This window comes from Desmodus rotundus, chromosome 5 (assembly GCF_022682495.2).
Source record: "Desmodus rotundus isolate HL8 chromosome 5, HLdesRot8A.1, whole genome shotgun sequence".
NCBI lineage: Eukaryota > Metazoa > Chordata > Mammalia > Chiroptera > Phyllostomidae > Desmodus > Desmodus rotundus.
This window is the reverse complement of record NC_071391.1, coordinates 43,773,918-43,786,062: the sequence shown is the minus strand read 5'-3', so window position 1 is coordinate 43,786,062 and position 12,145 is coordinate 43,773,918. Positions and strand designations below refer to the sequence as shown.

At 44.2% G+C, this 12,145-nt stretch overlaps 1 protein-coding gene across 4 annotated transcripts in view; it reads left to right on the top strand.

The window, feature by feature from the left end:
- The first annotated feature begins 11,871 nt into the window (after positions 1 to 11,871).
- LOC112317586 (tripartite motif-containing protein 5) overlaps positions 11,872 to 12,145 on the top strand; it is a 56,844-nt gene continuing 56,570 nt past the window's right edge. For all 4 annotated transcript variants that reach the window (XM_053925621.1, XM_053925622.1, XM_053925625.2 and 1 more), the window contains exon 1: positions 11,872 to 12,010. The gene's annotated coding sequence lies outside the window, so the exon portion shown is untranslated. The remainder of the gene's footprint in view (positions 12,011 to 12,145) is intronic.

Sequence of the window (12,145 nt, the reverse complement as noted above, 5' to 3'; positions counted from 1 at the left end):
AGTTACACAAAACTCTGGATAAGAAATTGGTGGCAAACAATGGTACACCTTGAGTTCTGGATCCCATTACAAATCCCTTCTTGGGGCCCTCCTCTTGGCTGCACCCTGCTTCAATCCTTCCTTTCAGATATATCACCCCTTTATAATTATATAAAGGACAATGGACGAAGGTCTCATCTTCTTGTAACTGCTTCCGGCTGGACATGGACGTTGTCCTACCTAACCTTGGGTCAGGGGTGCCCTGAAAGGGGGTGCAGCACGGAGGGAGTCCTTTCCTGTAAGGGGAAGGACCTTACAGAATCCAAGTCAGTTGGCTGTCACTGCGAAGTTGCAGGCTCGGTGTCTAAAGGCTGGCCTTACTGGACAGTTGACATCCTCGTCGTATTCTGGAGGTGAAAACAGACTTGGCAAGAGAGTTGGAAGGCACAATTAAATCATAATTACTGAATAACAAAGGCAGGCACCTAGGTAAAGAATGGCTCATCTGGAGGAAGGTGTATGAGACATGCTACACCTATCCAAAACCCTGTGGCTCACTACACTTCGCTCGGGCTGAGGGGAATATATCAGGATTTCCCTCCTTTCAGGTCTCTCGGCCCTTTCTGTTTTGGCTATTAGGACAGAAAAGGGAAGATAAACTCTGAAGTGAAGCCTACAGACCGCCCGAACCCTTCACTAACTAAACTACCTAGTTTAACTAAACTAGTTGAGTCTTAGGGGGAGATGATGAAGGTGGGCTCTTTAAGTGAGGCCTATACTGCAACCAATTGCTCAGGTAATAAGGCCATAGTCCTACGCCCAATGAAAACAGAAGGAGGAACACACAGGTTAATTTACACAACTACTCCTAAGCCAGTCTCTGTGCTGGTGAGACTGTCTTTTGGGAAGACATTCAGTTGCAAGGCCCTTGCTGCAATGACATCTAACAATGGCAATTTGACAGGTCCTTCGTGCCTGTAAATTGAACATCTTAGGTGATATTACAAACCCAGTTTTAACTTTCAAATGAAAACAGACTTTTAAGACAGTTAGCTGCATGATTCTAATATCTAATACTGAGCATTGTGATTTTCCTCAGACCATGATTTTTCTCCTTAAGATCACCCTCATTATTATTAAAGAGACTACTTTGAGTCCAGCTTTTAATTCTGCCTGTTTGTTTGCATAAACATACCAAGAGCAGCCTGGATTGCCTATGATCTTTAAGTTCTCTCCGCTGGAACTCACTCAGGGAACCTTTAGACTGACTTTAGTCTGCCCCTCAGGGCACAGAAGCAGAGCCACACATCTGCCACCTGGCTTCGCCTGTACCAGTCGTTTTACTTAAATCCTTGAGGCTTCCGTTGTGCCTACAGGTTCCTTTTTAGCCATCTTTCAGGAAAGCAACCTTTGTTCCTTCCCTGGAAAGACTGCCATGAACCGCACAATTAACCAAGGTACCAGGCTTCTTCTTGTGGGCTTTTGCTAGCTTTGCAAGTCAATCCCAGTTCCTCAGGGCTTCCTGGTGACAACCAGAACCCAGACATGCCTCCTTCAGGCGTGACATTCTAGTCAAAGTATCGGTTAACAAACCACTATTAATGACTGGTCTTAATGGATTTATGCAGAGAAACCTTATGTCATTACTCACTCCTTCAGAATGCCAAATTCTGGAGGGATCAGATAGGGAGAAAAATACCAAGTGCAAAGGAAAATCCTTTTCCTTCTGATATCCTTTCATACACCTTCTTCATTTACATATCTTGCACTTTCCCTTGTTCACTTTCCTACAGAGTGTGAAGTTTTACCATCCCTGGAATCCTCAATTTTCTTTTCAGAGAAGATACAGAACAAAATCCAAAACACAGACAGAGTTCTATAAGAACAGTACACAGGTAGAGGCATCCTCTTGCACCAGTGCGTCTACTGGGGCCTCCGCAGAGACATGCCATTCAGGTCCGGTCTCTTGGCAGAGACATGCTCCTTTGCCTCAGGCTGAAACATACATCAGGCCTAAATGACCCTTCCTGGGTCCCGAGTGGCAAAGGCATTCTCTCTAACCGGTTACAGGCGACCTTTGCTAGGTCTTCAGGTGACCCTAACTAGGTCTTCAGATACAGGGGGTTTCTGATCAGAAACGGAAGCAAAATGAAACCACATTCCTATAAAACCAGAAAACAAGTAGTTGAGGTTTCCTTTCCTCCAGGTTTAAAACTTTCACAACCTTTCTATATATTTTTGCCCATCTAGATTTAACTACAGTTTACCTTTAATCCCTGCTCCTTTCCCACCCTGGGAAGGACTGTACTTAAACTCAGTAGTTAAACTCAGTCCGTGGCAGCCAAAAGTCCCTACCAGTACAGGCATCTTCTACTCAAAGTCCCTAGATATGCAGGGACATCCTGCAGCTTTCTGAAGATTAGACCTTGCAAACGCCCTATCAACTCCGCCCTCTGGGCTGAAGTTCCTTCTGGCAGGGCTTGCTGCCAAATGACTTCAGTTTCTGTGGTTACTGCAGCCCCGACGTAGGGCTGCCCTTCCCTAAGGAAACTACTGCTATCCGAGAACAGAATGAGCTCTGGTTTTTCGTATGCCTCATCCCGCAACTCTGGGCGCACACCTGTGACCCGCTCTAATATTTCATGGCAGCTATGCATGATGGTTGGATCAGGGGCTAGCAGCAGGGTGGCTGGACTCAGGGCTGCGCTTTTCAGGAACTGGACTGCTGGGGGATTCAGCAACTGCACCTGGTACTGAGTTAGCCGTGCATTAGACAACCAGCGATCAGGAGAGGATTTCAAAATTCTCTCTATATGATGCTCCCCAATTACCTGCAAATTCTGTCCAAGGGTGAGCTTGCTGGCCTTTTTCACTAGCATGGCTGTGGCAGCCAGAGCTTGCAAGCAGGCTGGCCACCCTGAGGCTACTGGGTCCAATCTCTTGGACAAATAGGCCACGGGCCTTCTCCAGGGTCCTAAATATAGTTTCTAGTAGGGAAATTAATTCCTGCAGTTTCTCAGAAAATGGGGGATTCTGATGTTTCCAATTATACAGATCACTAGTGGAGAAAGGAACATATAGCAACTGAGAGGGTACTCCGGCAGGGGCACCCGGTCGGGGCGGTGCCTCACGGAGTGGCAGAAGTGCCGGAGGTGCTGGGGACACTAGAGCCTCCTCCCCTTCCCTAGTTTCCCCTCTGGTGTGAGGAGGGCTCGAGAGTGTCCCTCCCTCCTCCGGCTGGGTAGAATGCGGCACTTCCCTCCTAGGGTAGGGAGGCAGCGCATTCAAGGGGTCTAACATGTCCTCCCCAGGACCTGGGAGTGGGGGTTAGAGTTCAGGCACCCTCCGCCCTCTCGGCGCAGAGGGCTCCAGGAATTTCTTTTGTTTCCTCTTCCCGCGGCTAACAGAGCCGTTCTTCTGCGGGAGGCACTCCTTCTTAGACATTTCTGAATATAGCCTGGCTTGTCTGGGGCTATGTCTACCCACACATCGATGTAAACTATCTGATCAGGGTGTGGGGCTCTATAAACTGTGGCCTGAACTGCAAACAGTACCGGGAGGTCAAAAGTCCCCTCTGCAGGCCATCCGACACCAAAAGTCGGCCACTCTAGCTGGCAAAGAGTCTGCAGGAACTCCGGATCGAGCTGCATGCTCCCGTAGCCGAGTGCACAGCTCTGGAAATCAGAAAAGTTATTCAAGATGCAATCAAGCAGGGAGTTTGGGGTGGACTCCCGCTGGCCCATTTTCATAAGGGTTAGTTTCACATAACTGAGACAGACAAAACAAAACAAACAGAAATGACAATTTACTTTCACTTCGTCCGCCTGGCCTCTCCTCTCGCGAGGACTTAGGTCTGTCTTAGCTAAGGCTGCCCGCGTAGAGTCCGGGTTAAACTCCCAGCCGTTATGCCGTATGACAGACTAAGGAACCGCAGGTTAGGACCCACGCACGCTCCGTAGGCTGTTGCCCGTGGAGCCACACACTCTGTCCTCACACACTCAAACAAAGCGGCCGCACTCATACTCAGACACACCGCTGCGCTTCGCTGCGAGCCCTGACGTGACCGGTCACAACCTGAACAGAACAGAAACCAGGCCCACGCGCGGCGTGGTCACAACCTGAACAGAACAGAAACCAGGCCCACGGGCGGCGTCCCGGCCGGGGTGGCCTGGGTGGGGTACAGCGGCGTCCCGCCTACCACCTCAGGCAATACTTCGCTCCGGAGCACAGACAGACAGAGGATCCTCCCAGATACTTACCAGGCTCGAGCCCGCGTCCTCCCCTCAGTTTCCGAACCAGACCTCCACCTAGGGAGAATCCCGCTGGGGCCTCCAAAATGTTGCACCCACTGACGCAAGAAACAGACGTTCGGAGACTTTCAGGACGTTTACAGAGATGTTACTTTAATGGCCAACTCTTTTAACCTGCGCAGGGGCGGACTCTCGATGTGTCCCGGAGACACTTGCTCAGAAGAGCTGCAGATGAGAGCCGCGCCGAACGCTCACAGGCTAGCTCTTTTATACAGTGAGAAGTAAGCAAGCAAGTTACAAAAGCGGGAGTTGCTGTTATCTCTGCATAGCTCTTGGCTCTGGAGGAACATTAACCAGATGTTAAAACTTTCTTTTGAAACCCTGTCTCCTGTCGATAAGAACCACCTGTCCCACTTAATTTGTACCCTCAGTTTAAAGGGTCCAAGCCTGAGATGAGTCTGGCGCCTAAAGTTTTATGGCCCTCTAACTAATTGGCTGTAACTCAGGGCCCTCTGCAAATCACATATTGTTTACCTTTACTTTGGCCGACAATGTTGTTTCTCTCCCCTATCTATTCTGGTGACCTTCAAGAGGTTTTCTGCTTAGCAATGCCTATAATTGCCTAGCTCTCTTTCCTAGCTCCCAACATAGTGTGCTATTGGAATACAAGTGAAGTGAAAGAAGAAAAATTAAAATGCTGTATGAAAGGGAGAATAAAGAAAACCAATCGAACAATTGAGTCAAACAAACAAAATAAGAACCGAAAAAAAACTAAATGAAAGGAAGAGAAATAAAAAAAGAAAGAGAAATTAAAAATATAAAATAAAATCAATTAAAATATCAAAAAAATAAAATGCAAGTTCTGAAGGCTAGCAAAGGGAAATTTGTCTCAGCTGTTGGTGGTAGCCTTCTGACTTCTCTCTGGGTCTGTCTTTGGTCTTCTCACAGCTCCAGGTCTTACTGTCTTACACTTAAGAAAGAAAACCTCCTGTTGACTTTGGAACTCTTCCCGGATGCTGCAGGCAGAGGGGGGCTGGGCTCCATTTTTTCCCCAAAGTTTATAATCCACTTCTTTGTGCAACCCTTTCATTAGTCCGTGAGGTGCATTGAGTGGGAGTAAATCACACCCCTCCTTCTCCTTCTTTGTTGGCCTGGGCACTGACTGCACCACGCAAAGTCCCTTCAGGGCAGTTTAGAGTTCTCCTATTGAATTAAGCCTCTCTGTGCATTGCTACTTCTCTGAGCCCCTGCTTCCCCCGTGATCAGTATGTGATGTTCCCTGAGTGGGAGCAAATCATGCCCGCCTTCTTCCTCTTTGCTGGACCAGCTGCTGTGCATGAGAGGTCCTTGCACAGTGGCTGAGATCTGTATTTTTTTTTAGCAAATTCCCCTTGTTCGTAGCCGGCCGCTAGTAACAAGTACCCAGCTTTCCACAGTGACCAACTCTCTGACCATTTTAGAGGCTATCTGGATCATGGCCAGTAGTGGCCCATCTCTTCTCCCATTTCGAAGTGTTGACTGGCTCCTTAATATCTCTGGTACTGTCCTAGCCTGTGAGCATAGTCCCAGCCGGGGTATACTACCAGCTGTGTGTCTCTCACTGTGTCTTTATCCCCCAGCGACTTTAAGCATGTGGGTCTCTCCTGGCGCAAGTCTGCGAATTCGCCACTTTGGGAAGGAAGGGAGCTGCTAAGTTACAGTTGCTGACCCGGCTCTCCTCCAAATCTCCTTCCGCAGCCATGGTCTCCAGCGCAGGGCCCGGGCACCTTCCCGAGAGTCCACAAAATCTCCTTACTGTCCGTTTTTATACATCCTCTGCAACCTTGGGCACCCACACTTCTATCAGCTGGAACTCTGTTGGCTGTTCACTCTGTTCTTAGATTGGCTAGGTGACCCAAATGACTGTACAAGCAAGCGGGTTCATCTCCCACCTACCTCGCCGCCACCACCACCTTCTGCCTCAGAAATAAATAACTTGATAAAAGAATTACAACTTTCTTTAAATGTTAACTAATTGAAAAATGAATATTTCTATAAAGCTTCCTACTCATATTTTTTTCACTTTTCTGTAGCAAATATACTTCATTGAAATTGAATTTCAATTCAGACTCTGTTTGCCCTACTTTAAAGAGTCATTATTTACAGTAATGCAGTGGGTATAAGAAGTACAATTGCTGGATTTTTAAACAATGGTATAGATAATCATGCCTCCCTCCTGCCCCAGGTCAGCCTAACTTTTGCAGTGAGGTGAAAATTTTCAGGAACAAAGGGATTAAGCCTGTTCTTTTCCTCCAATGAGATAGCAGGGGCATTATTTCTGCAATGAGTTTCTCAGCAATTCAGGGCTTGGTAGAATCCCCTTGTCTTTTGGCATTTTTATTCTCAGCTTTTTCCCCAAAGAAGTAGGAATTAAATTAATTAAGTAGATGGATAGATAGATACCTTAGCTAGGTGGTTAGCTAGTGATGAATATGAAAGCGTGAAAAAGTAATTTAACATTGAGCATAATAAACTAAGGAGCTGAATCAAATACAAAGCCTAATAAACTGGGGAAACAAAATGAGATACTGGGGCTGCTTCATTAGGAAGTCACAGCACTCTAGTAAGCCTGATTTACTAGGAACCATTAGCATTAACAAATTCATTCACACACTGCAGGAGATCTCTGACTTCCAGACTTAATTCTCAGAGCTGGCAGGGAAATATCCTTGGGGCCCTGAGGGCCATATGTCAGGATTTGGGGTGGGGGGGATAAAGGGGGGGTTTCTCTGCTGGGTACATGCCCAGTACAAGTGAGAGTGGACCAAGGCGATGTAAGCACGTGCAACAGGTGACACAGTACAAATCTTGGACATGTGCCATAGAGGTTAAGATGGCAACGCAAAGGAGGAGAATTTAACCTGAGAAAACAATCAGATTGGAGAGGGTGTGCAAACCTCAGTGGGTCAAGGGGAGGGATTAGTTAGGGGGAGGGCCCAACTCTGGCCTGGGAAAATCAGGAAGTGGGTTAGATGACAGCTTTCTCATTACAGAGAACCATGAAAACATATGGAGGTTTAGCAGGATTCTCGGGGCACTGACTGCTGGAGCCTGCTTGCCTTCTACATCCATGAGGGTGTATTAATTTCCTTCACCACCACCCCACTCCCCTGGCCCCAAATCTTACCACTACATTTACTCTTTTCGATGTGCCGGCCTTGCAAATTCCTTTCTAACAACACCACAAAAGAACCCATTTTCAACAGAAACAGCTTTCTGATAACCCAGATGTTATTCAAACATACAATCTTCAGACAGATCATAAAAATGAATGAATGAATGAATGAATGAATGAAATGGACTGTCTGGTCACCCCAGCATGTCCATAAGAGTGTAAGTAAAAAATTAATTAAAAAATACAGTTCCTTCAGAATTATCCTGTGATGAGAAATGAATAATCTAGTTGAAGATTTCTTTATAAAAACTCATCTCATCATTTAAAAAGGAAGACATTCTTGTACTTGGGAGCCCAAGGTAACCCAAGCCCATTTCTCACTTGACTGTCTATTTTAGCCTCCCAAATACATAACAAAAAAAATAAATATAAAATTTAAACAAATAAAAGGTATTAAAGGACCACTTTTGGACAAAACTGTGAATTATTTATTAATAAAAACTTCCTGTCTGAAGTTCCCATCAGTGCTATCTGGCCTCACTATCTGTTCTTTCCAGGCTTCATCTCCTAAAGTGTCTGAATCCTTTAGCTTCCATCAAATTGTGATTTAACCATCTTATAGTTCACAAAAAGATATTGCATCCAGGGCCTCTGTAAGGGTCTCAGCTAACCAACTTTTAATACTTTAAAAAATGTATCTCTTCACAGCAGTGGCCTCCCCCTATTTCCTGAATAATGACATCCATGATTGCATCATAGTTTAGATTTCTCCAAGAGTATAGTCAAACATGTTGAAAACAAGAACTTACAAAGCGAGGCTTCTTCCTGCTGTTCCAAGCTGCAATCTCAGTTGCCACAAACCACATACACCTTTGCACACGTCTCTTGGAAGCAGTTTCATATACAGGCACTTCCTCAGCTCAGCGAACATACACACTAGTAAGATCGCTGAGGTGCCTCAAACACTTCCCATGAGAAAACCCTGTCTGTGCTTGTTGCCTGAGCATTGGGGATAAATTTCAGTAGATAGAGGTGGTAGAGAGAGAGCAATCGATCAGATGAATGTGCTTGATAGTCCTCAAGTATATTAACATCAGAAAGATGTAATAAAATAGTACCTAACCAACTGCTGCCAGAATGAAATACTTTTAACTTCCCAGTCTGTTTACTGAAAATTTTTAACAGCATGCTTGCATTTGGCCGAAGAAGTAGTATTGGTTATAAGTACATGTAGCATAATGATAATAGCAATATAACAAACCCCTTGGGCTCAGATCTCAGATGTATATTCATGTTCAATCCTTCATTTTTTCCCTTATGACAACTACTTTAAAGACTATACCCATATGCTTAGTCCCCAGGACATCAGAAGAAATCTATACACTGAACTTATGTCAGGTACCATGCTTTGTGTGTGGGACATATCTCCGGATTAGGTGGACAGAGTCGCTGCCCTTGTGGAATTTATAGCTCACTTGAAGCTGGCAGCAGACATTACACAAACAACTGTTGCAATGAAGACATGATTATTGTCTTGACCCAAGTTCCCTACACATACCCATCATTAACAGTATCAAAACCCCTTGCTAGTACTGTGTAATATCTGTATGACGGAGGTACAGTAAAAACATTAACATTCTTCTAACTACCTGGCATTTCTATGCCCCCTTACTTTCACAAACCACTGGCCAACAATTTATTTTCACTACTCACTACAGTATCCTGAGGTAGATACCATTGTTGTCCAAACACAGTGACTCAAGATTTTGAGGTTCTGTCTATGCATTTGTTTTCCTTAGGAATAGGTTTAAAAATTCATATTTAAATTTCCTGGATAAAAATTTCCTTGTGTGGGACCAAGGAATCTGTATTTATGTAAAGGTCTTCCAGGTGACTGTGTTTCAGACTATCCAAGAATTGAATTTAAGAATCATTGGTGTAGAACAGTTTTGAAGAAATAATTTAAAGAAGATAAGATACAGATTTTATTTAAAAATGAGTAGAACATGTGATTTGGTGTCAAGGAGCATTGCAAGCCTGCTCCGTGTGAGTAGACCCCAAATATGTTATATGTGAAAGTTCTTTTCAATTAAACACACTAGATCATTTTAATTTTTTCCATCACCAATACCTTCTTCTACCTCAAACGTCCCCTGCCCCTGCAATCACCACACTGTTGATTGCTGCATTACAGTGAATCTCAGAGGAAATTTAAGAAGAGAAAGGGTGGTTTCAAGATGATAGACTAAATATGTTTAAGTAACTAAATGGGGGTATGGAAACTAGGAAAAGCAGGGCATAAAATAATTCTGATATCCAGGTAACTGGAATTTTGTGATACTCTTAACAATATGAAATTTGGGGCAACAGAGCCTGTGTGTGTGTGTGTGTGTGTGTGTGTTGGGGGTGGAGGCTGTGAGGAATGTGTTATAAGTATCTCAAGGGCCTTCCATGTAGCTGTGAACATGCAGCATTTGGAAGCATTTTGAAATCTGAATCTGTCTTAAGAAATGAGGCAGGAGATGAAGGATGTGGGTAGGGGGCTAGAGAGAGAGAGGTAGAGAGAGAGAAAGAGAGACAGTGTTAGATTATAAACAACAAATCTTACGTTCTGGTTTGTTTTTAAGATGTACACAGATTCCCACCTAAATGCCTGTTGTTCATCTACACCACCACACTAATCACACTGCTTCCTGTGCCTGTGTTTTTCTCAGTCCAGAGACAGTTAAAAATCATTAGTGGAAGAACTGTCAGATTCCTCTCCAAGAGGAGATAGATGTAGGGACTAAAGGGAACACAGAGCCATAAGGAGAATGTATCATTCCCTGGGCTGCAGAACATAATACGCTGGAATGTCGACCACAGCTAAGAATACCGGAACTTGATTATAACCACAGCAATTACCTTGACAGCAACCCCACCAACAGAGCGACACCATGATTATCATTAGCATGTTCAATGTAATTCAAAGTACATCCATAGCAATATAACTGTATGTCTTTCTACTTAAATATCACTCCCCACATACAATGTTTTATAGTAAATTTGACACGATAAGAAATATCATAGGTCCCTTCCCACCTTCATAAATCTTAATGTTGTTGGGTGCAGGACGGGATGAAGAGGAAGGAATACTCAGTGATAGTAGAATGTGATGACAAAGGTGGTAAAGGAAAAAGGGCCAGCTTTTGGAATGCAGTTACTGCCAAATCCACATGATTGTCATTGCACCTGCAAAGCATCATGAGTTTATTTGTTAGAACTAACTTCTTTCATACCCTTGAAACTAAAACTGTCAACATGGCTCAGCAAGTTTGCCTATATTAATTACAGTTCCTGCCTCATAGACGTAAGTGAATCAAGAAGAGTTTATAAGGCAAGAATAGCGTAGTCTTCTTTGGGTTACCGACAATAGCAGAATATCTGTGAATTAATTATAAAAACATCGATGATTCAGTCGTCCTGCATCTCATACGAGTTAGTGTATGAAGATGCCCCAGCTCTGCAGTGTTGTCAGTCAGAGGCCCTTGTCTGGAGCTTCCCTATCTTGTAGCTGCACCGTCTGAAACATGTCCTCAGCACGAGATCAATAACAGCACTTGAAAGCATGCATAGGAGATAGAAGTGTTTCAGTTCTGCTTTTTAAAATATATATATATATATATATATACACTCATTTTTATTTCATTGTTACACTAAGTCATGCATTAGTTGACCCTTTTAAATGTATTCTTTTTTATTTTTAATTTATTTCAGTTCTGCTTTTGACTCATGCTGTAAAAAGGACCAAGGTTTCCCACAGGAAGTGGGGGAAGTGCATGGTTATGAAGGTGTGAGTGTTGCCCAGAGAAAGACTACACTTGAACAGCACCATCTGCTTACCTCCTGGTTGCTGGTAACTTGTCACTGACACAGTTGTGCCACCATTATGTCTGGAATCCTTCCTCATCTGGCCTGCCTAGGTCAGAAACAAAAGGTGGAAATTACCTGGTGGACTCCTAAGTCAATTTTGTAGGAAAATTTTCTCAGTAACCTCACAGTGAAGAACCTTTTCTAAAGTTTATTTTTGCCTCTCACAATGACAGCTGCCACCACTGAGCTCAAACTAACAGAGCTCTTTCCCTGAGTATCTTCCCCACCACACTCTGCATTACAAAGGGCAGGTCCCCAGACTTTCTCGATGGTGATTTTATCCCTAGTACTTTGTCTAGGACCTGAATACACAGAAGCTTAACTGATAGTTATAGAATTGAAATGAAATTCTGAGAATTTAGTCCAGCTGAAGACTATACCATTGGAATTCACATTTTTCTTATTCAAATATTCTTGCTAGAATAATTTGCAAAAGGGAGAAAACCACAGTGATTGAAAGCTGTGCTGGGGTAGGTCCTAGAACTTACTGAGGCATTAACTTCCCCAAGTGTCCCACTAGGTGGCATTGTTCTTAAGGTTCTTTTCTGCTTCCTTGGTTTCATTTCCACTGCTATGAATTTAAGTTTCATTTCTCACCCTTTTCCTGTGGGGAGCTCCTCTGTGGAGAGCTGGTCTCTGGCTTGGTGAGTAAATGTTGAGCAGGCCTACAGCTGATATTCTCCACTGGTTCAGGACTCGTGTACTTCTCCTGAAGGTAAGTACAGGACTCCTGCACTTCTCTTGAAGGGACAGTTTCTGAGGGCAAAGGACAGGAGGCTTTGGGGGAACAGATTGAATGTGTTTGGTGACTTAAAGTGTGGTTCTGAAGCTGTTCTGCTGTAGCTGTCTC